At 43.8% G+C, this 15,277-nt stretch overlaps 1 protein-coding gene across 1 annotated transcript in view; it reads right to left on the minus strand.

Moving 5' to 3' along the window:
* COBLL1 (cordon-bleu WH2 repeat protein like 1) overlaps positions 1 to 5,761 on the minus strand; it is a 175,417-nt gene extending 169,656 nt beyond the window's left edge. Inside the window, exon 1 of the mRNA XM_055398008.2 lies at positions 5,011 to 5,761. The gene's annotated coding sequence lies outside the window, so the exon portion shown is untranslated. The remainder of the gene's footprint in view (positions 1 to 5,010) is intronic.
* Positions 5,762 to 15,277: the final 9,516 nt, after the last annotated feature.

Below are 15,277 nucleotides of genomic sequence, written 5' to 3' on the forward strand. Positions count from 1 at the left end.
AAATGAAACAGAGGCAAAAGCTTTAATAGACATTTCTCAAGAGAAGATATACAAATGGCCGATATGATATGATGCTCAACATCATTAGGGAAAAGCAAATCAAAACTACAATGAGATACCATCTCACACGTAACAGAATGGTTGCTTTCAAAAAAATAAGATAACAAGTGTTGGCAAGGATGTAGAAAAACCAGAAGCCTTGCGCTCTGTTTTGGGAAATGCAAAATAGTATAGCTGCTATGGAATTGGCTGTCCTCGAAAAAATTAAAAATAGGATGACCATGCTGTGTGTGCTGTGCTAAGTTGCTTCAATCGTGTCTGGCTCTTTGAGAAGCTATAGACAGTAGCCTACCAGGCTCCTCTGTCCATGTGATTCTCCAGGCAAGAATACTGGAGTGGGTTGCCATTTTCTACTCCAGGGGATCTTCCAAACCCAGAGATCGAATCTGCGTCACTTTTGTCTCCTGCAATGGCAGCAGGGTTCTTTACCACTAGCGCCACCTGGGAAGCCCAGGATGACCATAAGATCCCATAATTCTGCTTCAGAAGAACTGAAAGCAGGGTCCCAAAGAGATAGCTAAACAATCATGTTCCTAACAGCAATAGTCACAGTAGCTAAAACATGGGGAGCAACCTGTGTCCATCGATAAATGCATATTAAAAGTAGACTGCTATTCAGTCTCAAAAACGAAGGAAATTCTGATATATGATACAACATGGATGAATCTTGAGGATACTATAATAAGTGAAGTAAGCCAGTCACAAAAAGACAAACACTGTTTGATTCCACTGATGCGAGGTAATCATAGTCCAAAATCATGGAGATAGAAAGCGGAAAAGCAGATGCCAGGAGTGGTGGGGAGAGGAGAAATGGGGAGTTAGTGTTCAAAGGGTACAGTTTCAATTACGCAAGATGAAAAGAATTCTGGAGATAGATGATGATAACAGTTGTACAACAATATGAATGTACTTAATACTGAACTGTACACTTAAAAATGGTTCAGTTCAGTCGCTCAGTCGTGTCTGACTCTTTGCGACCCTATGAATCATAGCACGCCAGGCCTCCCTGTCCATCACCATCTCCTGGAGTTCACTCAAACTCATGTCCATCGAGTCGGTGATGCCATCCAGCCATCTCATTCTCCGTCGTCCCCGTCTCCTCCTACCCCCAATCCCTCCCAGCATCAGACTCTTTTCCAGTGAGTCAACTCGTCACATGAGATGGCCAAAGTATTGCAGTTTCAGCTTTAGCATCAGTCCTTCCAATGAACACCCTGGATTGATCTCCTTTAGAATGGACTGGTTGGATCTCCTTGCTGTCCAAGGGACTCTCAAGAGTCTTCTCCAGCACCACAGTTCAAAAGCATCAATTCTTCGGCGATCAGCCTTCTTCACAGTCCAACTCTCACATCCATACATGACCACGGGAAAAACCATAGCCTTGACTAGACAGACCTTGGTTGGCAAAGTAACATCTCTGCTTTTTAATATACTATCTAGTTTGGTCATAACTTTCCTTCCTAGTTAAGATGGTAAATTTTGTGTGTATTATACCACAATTTAAAAAAAAAAGGAGGAAAACATAATACAAACAGATAGAGGGCCCATTTCAACCTTCCAAATGAAGTCTGCTGACCAATGAACCATGACATTATATTTTAAATCCTAAGCATATCCACAGTATGCTTTTAAAGTTAATATCAAAGTACCACTTCTACACTAACAGCACTTTCCTTTTTTTCCTGCCTAGTTACAAATAGTTTTTTAGTAAAGCTCTTTAGATCAGAGGCCAGTCTCCCTGTGCCCAGAAAAATGTGTTTTATATAAAATAAGGGCTCACAAGTTTTGACTAATTAATTGCATTAGAGCAGTTGTCTCAATAACATGAAGCTTGAAATTTATTATATAAATACAACTGGCATTTTAATAATAAGGTTAAGTGATAACAGTATTACCCTCTAATACATTCAGAGAAAATTATAGACTTTGAAAAAAATGTCTAGCAGTGTCTTAATAAACACTTTTATTTTTCTTATTTGGTCAAAAATCCTACATTTGAAACTATGCTATAATAAATTTAATTGCTGCCTAAGAGTAAAAATAAGTACAGCTGTGACATATCTGTCATCTGACAAAAAGAAAGGTGCCGATTTACTATGAGATAAATCATGCCAAACACATGAAAATGTTAAATATGACTTTAAAGATATAAACCAAAAATTTAAGTTCCTTTAAACCTTTGGGTTTTTTCATATGCATTCAATTTTGTAGGATTTATTTTTAAACATACTACAAACATAATTTTAAGAAGAATCAAGACAACGTATGCATAAGGCCACTTTAAATAATCCATTCAGTATCATCCATGGTAGCAAACATCCTGGGTAACAGGGATGAAGAGCATAGTTTTGGGGATCAGATCTTGTTTTTATTACTCTTGCACGTCTTAGCATTGTATAGCCTTGTGTATGTTAATTAAGTTATCTGAGCCCCAGTTCCAAAATCATAAAATGGAGTTAATATACTTCCTCAAAAAGTAAAAAAATAAAATAAAGAGTAAACAATACTATAGAGCATCTAAATGGAATCATTCAAAAAGTAAAAAGAAAGTTGAACTCTAGGGTCTTGAGTTTGCTAAAAATGATTACTAGCAGCCTCCATTCCATTTATGGCTTCATCTCTATCTCAGCTGGTGATACCTGCTTAATCAATGATTCTCAGATCAGGATGCATATTAGAATCACATAGCAGTATTTTAAAACTCCCCATTCCCTCCTCTCCTCCCAGACCAATTAAAATTAGGATAGGTAGGAGTGTGAGAGCGTGTGTACCTGTTTTAAAGATACCCAGGTGATTATGCTGAAACCTTTGCTAAGGCATTCAGCTTCTAAGTAGTCAATACATGTTAGCTAACAAGACCTGTTTAAACAATCAAAAGTAAAACTTTCAAAACAAAGGTGCCTCCAAACAAAAACTAAAGGAAGCAGCTGCTAAATCATTTCTTCTTAATTTTTTACTATGCCTTCAATTAGCTCCATAGCCCCACTGCTGCAAGACGATAAAGAAATATGCAAATGTGCCATGCCTGAAAATTTTTTCAGAATCAAAACACCAATAAGGTCCCTCAAAGCAAGGTCAACTTTTGACATTTAAATTTCAAAGAGTTAAAAATATCTATCCACTTTGGCAAGCAAAATCACCAGCACTAGCAGCTCTAAAGATAATGTATCCAGCTGAAATGTTATCATATTGTGATCTGAAAAAGATTAAAAGTAATTAGTACAATGAACGAGGCGACTAACACCCTGGGTTTTCCTTCAGGTTTTGCCATTAATTTGCTCTGGGCCTTCGAAAATCACTGTCTTTGTGCTTCAGATTCTCATTTGTAAAATAAGGAGCTGCATGATATTTCTTTAAAATGACATGTTACAAGGATCTAAAACTTGGAAAAGTACATACAGAAGCATTCTTTAGAGCAGCAATATTCAAGAATAAGGACTAAGCTAGGCCTCATAAGTTATTGGAGTCGTGAATCATGATTTAATTAGTAAGAATGTACTTTCCAAACCTCACATTTTATTATAACATAGAGATTGGCCCTACCACTTCCCAAAGAACTGTTCATCTCTTTGATAATTCCTTTTTTTCCCTCAGAATTAAAATCTTTTTAATATACTGGGGTTTTGAGAAAAAGAACAAAAGTAATATTGAATAATGAATATTCAACAAATACTACATAACAGGCACTGGGAATACACCCAGGGACAAGACAGACAAGTGAAAGCAGAGAAGTAATTTTTTTTTTTTTTAACATTTATACCTTTCAAATATTGTTAACTTCTCCAAATAATACAGAGTAAAATGATATGGGGGAAGGGATGCTATTTCGATAAGATGCTGAAGTATTTTTCAACTTATCTTTTCTTAAGTTTGGAGAGAGCAGGACAAATTTTCTAAAATGTATTTTCTTCATATTTGAGAAATTAGATAAAGCAATTTTGTACATTCTTTTGTAGCACAGAATTTCAGTTTAACCTTTAAATCCTCAAAAGTAAAATCTGAAGTATCTTACTACAGTCATGCTTATCATTAGAAAGCTCTTTTCATTTCCTTTACGTCAGAGGCATCTGACACCTCGCCTATTTTACTCACAGAATTATTTGACTTCTGAACACCCATAAAAGTATACTAGTGTATGTGTATTGTGTGTGTGCATATGCTGGGTTCTTTTTTTTTTTTTTATAGTATCTGTGTGTGTGCTCAGCGATGTCAGACTCTCCGCAACCCTAGGGACTGTAGCCCGCCAGCTCCTCTGTCCATGGGATTTTCCAGGCAAGAATATTGGAGTGAGTTGCCATTTCCTCCTCCAGGGGAGCTTCCTGAGTCAGGGATCCAACCCTTCACTCCTGTCTCCTACATTGCAGGCAGATTCTTTACCACTGAGCCATGGAGGAAGCCCAAATAGTACCTTAATCTAATCCACTTCCAAATCCACCAGTTTAATACTTTTATTTTGAGGTACCTGAATACATTTCAGTATTCCTGCAACTCCCTTCAGAGGTTCATGCTTTTAAGATTAATATCTTCCTGCCAATGTACTTCTTTGCCCATACATCCTAATGTGATAACATATGAAAAAATATATATGATCATATCTAAATGATGAAAAAAACTGGGTAAAGAATAGGAACAGAAGTCGACAGAAATACAGCTATTTGCAGAGGGAAGAAGATAACTAATTGGAAGAAAAAGAATTAATTCATACACCATGTTTCCTCTACGTAAGCATTATACTAAATATCTTTTATATTAGTCATGCTGCTTTGAGACTTTTCCATGTTTCCTCTAGACAGCTGCCAATGTTCGAATGGTCTCCGATGAATAAACATGCTGTGACTTGCTTCTAAGGAAACATGTGTCATGTTCCGGGCTAAAAATGACTTTTCTACTCTCAAATCAAGAAAACTGTAGAACTCTCATTCATTAGCTATAAAACAGACTTTTCCTTACCGATTCTTTTCTGAATGTTCATAGTCTCTCTTGAGAGCACTGCTGTGTTCGGATTAACTCTCGGAAAAGAAACTGAATTGGGGGAACACTTGAAGGAAAATGTTACACTTTCCCAAAGGGATTTCCCACTTCAGAAGTTCAACTAGCACCCATGTTAAGCCTTCCCTGTTTACCAAGAGGAAGGTTATTTTCAGGTTCTCCCCACCTCTTGCAGAACTACCTGTTCTCATTACTGTTTACCCAAACGCTTAGCAAGGTGCTTATTAGCATATCTGGCAGGAAGACGTGCTCCATTGAATATTAACTCACCATGTGACATCCCCTTCCATTCCAGTCTCTCCTAAACACGTGAGGGTACAAAGAAATGTACCGTGTTTGCGGTCTGACTCTGCGCTAGGCTTTGGCACTGGCAATTGGCCACAGGCACACACATACCCCCAATCAGAGGCGCGCACCCGACCGGGTCCCGGAACTGTCATTGCGGGCTGACAGCTGGCACACCTTCCTGTCGCCCTCCACCCGCTCGCAGAAAGCCTCTTCCTTACAGTCACCTTGACACGGCTCACCTGCTGAGCCTCAGCCCACGGCCAAGGAAACTTTTTTCCCTTTCTCAGGAGCTCACTTACAGGTACCGTCCGCCGGTCTCCCAGAGCCCTAACAAGGAGCCCTTTGTTACCATTTTTGCTCCCGGAGTCCTTACCCAATTCTTGGCATTCAGCTGCCCTTTAGCAGCTCAGAGCAGCCCGGGTAGGAAAGCAATCAAAAACTACCGAGCCCCCACCCCGGGGCGGCCTCCGAGGAGGCCGGGAGGCAGCAGCCCCGTCAACCGCGTGTCCCGCGGCTGGTGAATTCGGCCGCCGACGGGGCGGCGAGCTGCCAGCCAGGTGGCGGGTGAAGGCCCGGCAGCTCGCGACCTCCCGGCTGAGCGGCGGCGCGGCGCTCGAAGCTTACCCTGCGGGTGCGGCAGGCGGGAGCGCCGCCGGAGCGTCCTGCACGCGCGGGGCTCGGCCGTCCATCGCCTTGCGGGGCGCTGCGCGGGCTCTGGCTCCGAGGCAGCGCGTCACTGCTGGAGGGGGAGAGGCCGGCGGGTCAGGGCGGGACGCACGTCTACCCGAGCCCGAGCGGGGCTGGCCGCGCCAGAGCCCGCCCGAGCCGCCCCCAGCCCGGGACCCGCCCGCCCGCCGCCAGGGCGCGCTTCCACCTGCGGGCCCGGCTCCCCGCCCGCGGGCCGCGCCGCCGCCAGGACTAGCGGCCGCCCGGAGCGGCGGCGGCAAAAGGCGGCGCTGCAGCCCCCGCCCCGCGAGGTTCCTGGGTAGCCATTTGGCGCCTCTCGGGGAGGGAGCGGAGCTACCAGGGCTGGGAGGAGGAGGAGGAGCGGGGCGAGGCGCACGGGCACAGCCGCCACGCCGGCAGCGCGGTCCCGGGCTCCGCCGGCCGAGTTCGCACAAACAAAACGCCCTGGGAAAACTTTTCGCGAAGAAAAGTTGGGAGGGCGCCTTTGTTTTTTCCCACCCAGGGTTCCTACTTTCCTTTCAAAAGGAGACAGTGGCTCCCTGTTCTCTCCCGCGGCTTCCTCTCCCACTCCTCCCTCCCCCGGCCCGCGCGCTCGCGTTCGGCTCCCGGCGGGACTGGGAGGAAGGCGAGAGCGGCAAGCCTCCCCCAGGCTCGGCCCCGCGCGGGCCGGGCCAGACCGCGCCTCCTCTGCCCGCGGGCGGCTGCCGGCGCTGCGGAGCCTCCCCCGGCCGCCTCACTCACCCTGCCCCATCTCCCTCCCTGGAGCCCGGGAGCTCGCAGCCGCCTCCGCCTGACGGCCGCCCAGAAGTAGCGCTGGGGCCCGGCGGCATCAAAGCGAGACAGGCAGCGAACCGGAGAGAGGAACGCGGCGGGGGTGGGAGAGGGCCGAGTGGTAATTTCCTTCCCCCGGGGCTTCGGGGTCCAGCCGGGGAGCCGAACCGAAAGGAGGCTCCCGCGCGGCGTGCTCTCACTCCCACCGCTAGGGCATCGCTTCGGGAAGCCCAGCCGGACAGGTGGGGAGGAAGCGAGCGTACCCGCTTGCGAGGACCGGAGCGGAGGGCGTTGCGGAAGTACCGGGAGAAACCCTCGGACGGGGCCTGCAGCTCGCCCTCCCTGCAGTCTGACCTCCGTCCAGGGTGCTGTCTTCCCCCGCCCCGCCCCAACTTGACCTCTGAGGTTGCTCTCCTGTTAAAAGCATACCTGTGACACTGTGATCTTTCTGATTGGTGGCGGGTTTGAGCTTGTCCTGTCTTCAGGAGCATTTTTCCCCCTTCTTTTTTTATTTTTAAACTTTTAACAGCTGTGCCCTGAGGACCAGACAATATTATGTCTAATAACGATCTATAAACTAACAATCGAATGACAGGTTTTATTCACCTCTTGAAAGTTTTATGGGAAGAAAGGACTCACATAGGCACAACGTGCATGCTCTTTACGGGATTCTTTACACCTGACAAGTATTTGTAAATCCTGTGTGCTATTATATGTGCCTGCCAGGTTTTATAAGGCGCAAGCCATTTCTGATGGGCCCGAAAGTTTGCATTCCGAAAAATAAAGTGAATTAATTAAGAAAGTAACTTTACAGTTTAAAGTATTTCCATCAAATGTAGTTGAGACGTTAAGTGAAAGAAGGTCGTAAATGAGGCCTGTACTGTGGTATTAGCATCGTTAGTGCAGCCATGAAATTAAAAGACGCTTACTCCTTGGAAGGAAAGTTATGACCAACCTAGATAGCATATTAAAAAGCAGAGACATTACTTTGCCAACAAAGGTCCGTCTAGTCAAGGCTATGGTTTTTCCAGTGGCCATGTATGGATGTGAGAGTTGTACTATGAAGAAAACTGAGCACCGAAGAATTGATGCTTTTGAACTGTGGTGCTGGAGAAGACTCTTGAGAGTCCCTGGGACTGCAAGGAGATCCAACCAGTCCATTCTAAAGGAGTTCAATCCTGGGTGTTCATTGGAAGGACTGATGCTAAAGCTGAAACTGCAATATTTTGGCCACCTCATGCGACGAGTTGACTCACTGGAAAAGACTCTGATGCTGGGAGGGATTGGGGGCAGGAGGAGATGGGGACAGCAGAGAATGAGATGGCTGGATGGCATCACCGACTCTATGGACATGAGTTTGAGTGAACTCCAGGAGTTGGTGATGGACAGGGAGGCCTGGTGTGCTGTGATTCATGGGGTCGCAAAGAGTCAGACATGACTGAGAGACTGAACTGAACTGAACTGAACTGAGTCCATCTGTGTTAGTCATTTCACCCTATAGATACAATAGCATTTGGAAGGTGGTAAAAATTAGGTTGATACTTAGAACCATTGCGTGACTAAATGTTCTCTCAGTTATATACCCCTTGTAGCTGAAACTACAGTGATTGATACAAAGATTGCTGAAACTGTGTAACATACTAGTATCTAGTAGTATGCCTTTTGTCTCTATGGAGAGGCATTAATTTAATATTTATTTGCTCCTGTGCATAATATATGTTTCTTTCTGTGTATCTTTGAATATAAAAAGGAGGAAAAAGTAGATTATGTGGATTACAATATCAGAACCATACCAGAAAAATTTGCTTTTCAATATTTTCTTTGATATTAATATTAATCAAATCAGTCCATTTAAATCCATCTGAATTTTAGTCTTTAAATGACACAGATTAAACAGTTTCATGAATCAGATATGTAACTTTCAATCGCTAGATGAAGAATAAACTTTCGTTAGTTTCAACCTTCGGAGAAGGCAATGGCAACCCACTCCAGTACTCTTGCCTGGAAAATCCCATGGACGAGGGAGCCTGGTAGGCTGCAGTCTATGGGGTCGCTAAGAGTCGGGCATGACTGAGCGACTTCACTTTCACTTTTCACTTTTAAGCATTGGAGAAGGAAATGGCAACCCACTCCAGTATTCTTGCCTGGAGAATCCCAGGAACAGAGGAGCCTAATGGACTGCCGTCTATGGGGTTGCACAGAGTTGGACAGGACTGAAGCGCCTTAGCAGCAGCAGCAGCAGTAAACTCCATTAGTCTAATTTGAACCATAAAACGTTACCATAACATTTCATGACAGCTGAAGGCATTTTGAGTGCTTACCAATTTTTCCTGTCCTCTTTCTGGGTCTAGGTGTAGGGGAGGATTATACTCTCCACCCCACTGAAATTAGGTATGGTGATGTAACTTGTAAGTAAATGTGAGCAGACATGTAATGTTTCATTTCCTGGTAGACTCATTGACAGGCCAGTGCTTGGTTCTCTAGGTTCCCTTCCCTTGCTGCTATAATCACGGAAGGTTATAGTAAGATGGAAGTGGCACAGGACTGAAGGACCCTGGGATGCCCTATTATTACCCTGAGCACAGCTGCCCTGGATAGCCCAGGACCTACAACAGAATCTGCATAAAGCAAGAAATAAACTTGTTTTGGCTTAAGCTTCTAAAATATTGGAGCAATTTGTTGTCCAGCATGACTTAGCCTACCTTAGATATAGTTGACCAATTTCAGAATCCCTAATAGGTTAGACTTGGTGTTCTCATATGGTAAGCACTAAACTGTTCTCCCTATAGTCTGCTGGTTACATAGTTCATTAGCAAAATAGTAAACAAAGTTGCTATGCTGCTGCTGCTAAGTCACTTCAGTTGTGTCCGACTCTGTGCGACCCCACAGACGGCAGCTGACCAGGCTCCGCCGTCCCTGGGATTCTCCAGGCTATAAGTCTTTATATATAATAGTGCGAAATTATCCTACTCCTCTCATCCCACATCCTTTCCTCTCATTGTGATGAACTACTGCAAAATTGTCCAAGTTTCCAAGACTCTGCTCAGTTCTATTTGGAAATCTCCTTTGACCTCTTGATCCACTCATGGTTAATGCATGTGCTTAGGTGTTATATCCTCTGGAAGACTTTCTGGACCTCACGTAATGAATGGGCCCCTCCCTTTCTCAGCCCCCTTTACATTCTGCAAGGTGGGGCCAGGCTCCATGACACCTTGTTTCAGTTATTCATTTACAAAGAACACAGTTGGAGTGTTTAGGGGGACACACATCTTATTCTGTGTCCGGAAAGAACGGCCCAGAACATGGGAAGTTCTCTGCATATATTTGTGGAATGAATTAAGGAAGAAAGTGAAAGTCACTCAGTCATGTCCAACTCTGTGCGACCCCATGGACTATACAGATAGCAAATCATAATTTTGTTACTTGATGGATCTGCAGGTCTTGCATAAAAAAAGATCTTTTAAGCAGCAGGATTGATGCTTTATATTGGGAAATAGTATATCAGTAAAGGTCACTGTGACAGTATGACTTATTCAAGTACAGTGCTATTACAAGCAGTCAGTTTTCACATTCCAGAATAAATGGCAGGTATTTTTCATTTGTGTTTATGTTTCTCACAGAAACCTTATTTGAAATGTTTAATTATTTACTGTTGCTTTTTAGAAATGAAAGGAATGGAACTGTTTCCATGAAATTCTCCAGGCCAGAATACTTGAGTGGGTAGCCATTCCCTTCTCCAGGGGATCTTCCCAACCCAGGGATCAAACCCAGGTCTCCCACATTGCAGGCAGATTCTTTACCAGCTGAGCCACAAGGGAAGCCCAAGAATATTGGAATGGGTAGCCTATCCCTCTCCAATGGATCTTCCCAACCCAGGAATCCAACCCAGGTCTCCTGCATTGCCAGCAGATTCTTTACCAGCTGCACTACCAGGAAAGCCCTATTAAGGAGGAAGGGAATCCTTAAAAACTCCACTTCTAGGTTACTTGTAAGAGGTGAGTGGGACCTCAAGTCAGGGAAGGTCTTTCCAATTCAAAGGGTCTAGTGGACTATTTAAAAAGGAACAGATAAAAGTTGAGTTTGTTCTATTAGAGAAGATTTATTCTCTGCATGGTGTTAGTTTCAAAATCACTAGCTAGATAGAAAGTCTCGGAGAAGGCAATGGCAAGCCACTCCAGTACTCTTGCCTAGAAAATCCCATGGATGGAGGAGCCTGGTAGGCTGCAGTCCGTGGGGTCGCTAAGGGTCGGACACTGAGCGACTTCACTTTCACTTTTCACTTTCCCACATTGGAGAAGGAAATGGCAACCCACTCCAGTGTTCTTGCCTGAAGGATCCCAGGGATGGGGGAGCCTGGTGGGCTGCCGTTTATGGGGTCATACAGAGTCGGACACGACTGAAGTGACTTAGCAGCAGCAGCAGCAGCAGAGAGAAAGTCTATTTAGCTACATATCTCTCTGAATGATAATCTAGGCCTCAGATTTCTGCTGGAGAACATTAAAAGGGAAAGAGGTTTACATACTAGACAAATATGTATATGCTTACATAAAAAGACATAGTGGTTCAACTGAGCAATGCAAAATGTGGTAGAAAATGAAATTGGGGTATGTCTAAATATTTAGGGGTATGTGTAAATAATCTCAAACTCATGGACAGGCTCCTCTGTCCATGGGATTTCCAGGCAAGAATGTTGGAGTGGGTTGTCATTTCCTTCTACACAGAATCTTCCAGACCCAAAGATTTAACCCGCATATCCTCCTAAATATTTTATGAATTATTTGGAACAATGATACTTTTCTTAATATTTAGGTGTGCTCTTGTTCGGGGCTTCCCTGGTGGCTCAGTGGTAAAGAACCTACCTGTCAATGCAAGACACATGGCTTAAATATCTGGGTCTGGAAGATTCCCTACAGAAGGAAATGGCAACCCACTCCAGCATTCTTGCCTGGAAAATCCCATGTACAGAGGATCCTAGATGGCTACAGTCCATGGGGTTGAAAAAGAGTTGGACATGACTGAGTGAGGTCAACAATGCTTTTGTTCAGGTGTAAGTCAACTAAATAGCAACAATGCTTTTTTTCAGGTATAAGTCTTATTGAAAAGATTTATTTAAAAATGGAAATTTCACATTTCTGAGGTGGTAAATATCTTCCTATGCATTTCTTTTTGCATATTACAACATAAAGGAAATTATTATTTTATGTCTTCCAAATTTATGTGTGTATGTGGCTGTGGTTTACACAGCAAGATCAGAGACGCTGCAAGGTAGTGTTCAATTTCAATGGACCTCTTAGTTCAGTCGCTCAGTCGTGTCCAGCTTTTTGCGACCCCATGAGTCACAGCACGCCAGGCCTCCTGTCCATCACCAACTCCTGAGTTTACCCAAACTCATGTCTGTTGAGCGGTAATGCCATCCAACCATCTCATTCTCTGTCGTCCCCTTCTCCTCCCGCCCTCAATCTTTCCCAGCATTAGGGTCTTTTCAAATGAGTCAGTTCTTCACATCAGGTGGCCAAAGTGTTTGAGTTTCAGCTTTAGCATCAGTCCTTCCAAAGAACACCCAGGACTGATCTCCTTTATAATGGACTGGTTGGATCTCCTTGCAGTCTAAGGGACTCCCAAGAATCTTCTCCAACACTACTCTTCAAAAGCATGAATTCTTCAGCAGTCAGCTTTCTTTATAGTCCAACTCTCACGTCCATACATGACTACTGGAAAAACCATAGCCTTCGTCCATACATGACTACTGGAAAAACCATAGCCTTAACAAAACGGACCTTTGTCAGCAAAGTAATGTCTCTGCTTTTTACTGTGCTGTCTAGGTTGGTCATAACTTTCCTTCCAAGGAGTGAGAGTCTTTTAGTTTCATGGCTGCAATCAGCATCTGCAGTGATTTTGGAGCCCAAAAAAATAAAGTCTGACACTGTTTCCACTGTTTCCTCATCTATTTACCATGAAGTGGTGGGACCGGATGCCATGATCTTAGTTTTCTGAATGTTGAGCTTTAAGCCAACATTTTCACTCTCCTCTTTCTCTTTCATCAAGAGGCTCTTTAGTTCTTCTTCACTTTCTGCCATAAGGGTGGTGCCATCTGCCTATCTGAGGTTATTGATATTTCTCCTGGGAATCTTGATTCCAGCTTGTGCTTCATCCAGACCAGCATTTCTCATGATGTACTCTTACTTCAGACTTTGTATTTCTAGAAGCTATTTAATCTCAAGCAAGCAAATGTTTTATTTAGATATTTATATATGAGTTTATTGATGACATCAGGGAGTTAAAAATTGGGATTGTGGCTATATTCTGAAATATATTTGTTGTTTAGTTACTAAGTTATGTCCAACTCTTTTGCAACCCCAGGGACTGTAGCCTGCCAGGCTGTTCTGTCCATGGGATTCCCCAGACAAGAATACTGGAGTGAGTTGCCATTTCCTTCTCTAGGCAATCTTCCCGAACCAGGAATCGAACCCGTGTATCCTGCATTGGCAGGCGGATTCTTTACCACTGAGCCACCATAGGAAGCCATAATAGTTTATTATTGTTTCATCTTCATATAGTGTTTTATAGCTTTATAATTCACAGTTCTCCTGCTGCTGCTGCTGCTGCTGCTGCTAAGTCACTTCAGTCGTGTCCAACTCTGTGCAGCCCCATAGACAGCAGCCACCAGGCTCCCCCATCCCTGGGATTCTCCAGGCAAGAACACTGGAGTGGGTTGCCATTTCCTTCGGCAATGCATGCAAGTGAAAAGTGAAAGTGAAGTCGCTCAGTCGTGTCTGACCCTTAGCGACCCCGTGGACTGCAGCCTAACAGGCCACTCTGTCCATGGGATTTTCCAGGCAAAGTGTTGTTAGCATTCAGTGTTCCCTATATAAAGTCTCCATAAGAGAGCTTTATCTCAAAGTACCAAAAATCTTTCTTTTTCTTTGCTGCCAGGACTCCTGGGCCAGGTTTTTTCCTTTAGTCACTACTGCCTCTCTATCATTGGCATATCTGCTTTTCCATCTCCTCTTATTCTTCAACAGTTGTTTCATAGGTGAAAAGAAATCAATTCACTAGATATATATTTGTTGAAATGTTAGTTTCTTTAATATAGAAATTACTATTTTTTCTTTTTGTTTCGTTTTCGATTGGAGGATAATTGCTTTAGAGTGTTGTGTTGATTTCTACTACACAACTTTGCAAATCAGGCATAATTGTATATGTACCCTCCCTCTGAAGCCTCCCTTCCACCCACCGCACCCCCATCCTGCCCTGCTAGGTCATCGCAGAGCACCAGTCCGGGCTCTCTGTGTTGTAGAGCAGCTTCCACTAGCTAGCTGTTTCACACATAGTAGTGTATATATGTCAGTGCTTACTTTCATAATTCATCCCCCACCTTCCCCACTGTGTCCACAAGTCCATTCTCTATATGTGTGTCTCCTATTCCTGAAAATAGGTTCATCAGTACCATTTTTCTAGGGTCCATATATATGCTCTAATGGACCATATTTGTTTCTTTCTTTCTGACTTACTTCACGTTGTAACAGGCTCTGTGTTGTGTACTAAGTCACTTCAGTGGCGTCTGACTCTCTGCTCCTCTATGGGCTGTATGTAGCCCATCAGGCTCCTCTGTCCATGGGATTCTCCAGGCAAGAATACTGGAGTGGGTTGCCATGCCCTCCTCCAGGGGATCTTCCCAAACCAGGGATCGAACCCACGTTTTTACATCTCCTGTGTTGGCAGGCTGGTTCTTTACTAGCACTACCTGGGAAGCCCAAAACAGGCTTATTTTCATCAAATTAACTACAACTGACTAAAATCCTTTCCTTTTTATGGCCGAGTAATATTCTATTATATAAATATATCACAAATTCTTTATTCATTTATCTGTTAATGAACATCTACTTTTCTTTTATGTCCTGGATATTATAAATAGTGCTGCAGTGGGAACATTAGGGTGCATGTGTTTTTTGAATTGTGGTATCCTCAGGGTATATGCCCAGTCGTGGGATTGATGGGTCATACGGTAGTTTTATTCCTAGTTTTCTTGAGGAATCTCCATACTATTCTCTATAGAGGTTGTATCAATTTACATTCCCAGCAACAGTGCAAGAGGGTTCCCTTTTATCCATATCCTCTCAAACATTTATTTTTTTGTAGATTTTTTGATGATGGCCACTGACCACCTGACCTGCCTCCTGAGATACCTGCAGGTCAAGAAGCAACAGTTAGAACTGGACATGGAACAACAGGCTGGTTCCAAATCTGGAAAGGAGTACGTCAGGGCTGTATGTTGTCACCCTGCTTATTTAATTTATATGCAGAGTACATCATGAGGAATGCTGGGCTGGATGAAGCACAAGCTGGAACCAAGATTGCTGGGAGAAATATCAATAATCTCAGATAGGCAGATGACACCACCCTTATGGCAGAAAGTGAAGAAGAACTAAAGAGTCTCTTGATGAAAGTAGAAGAAGAGAGTGAAAATGTTGGCTTAAAACTC

This window comes from Moschus berezovskii, chromosome 2, assembly GCF_049115385.1.
Source record: "Moschus berezovskii isolate FMDL1 chromosome 2, NW_MosBer_1.0, whole genome shotgun sequence".
Classification (NCBI taxonomy): Eukaryota; Metazoa; Chordata; class Mammalia; order Artiodactyla; family Moschidae; genus Moschus; species Moschus berezovskii.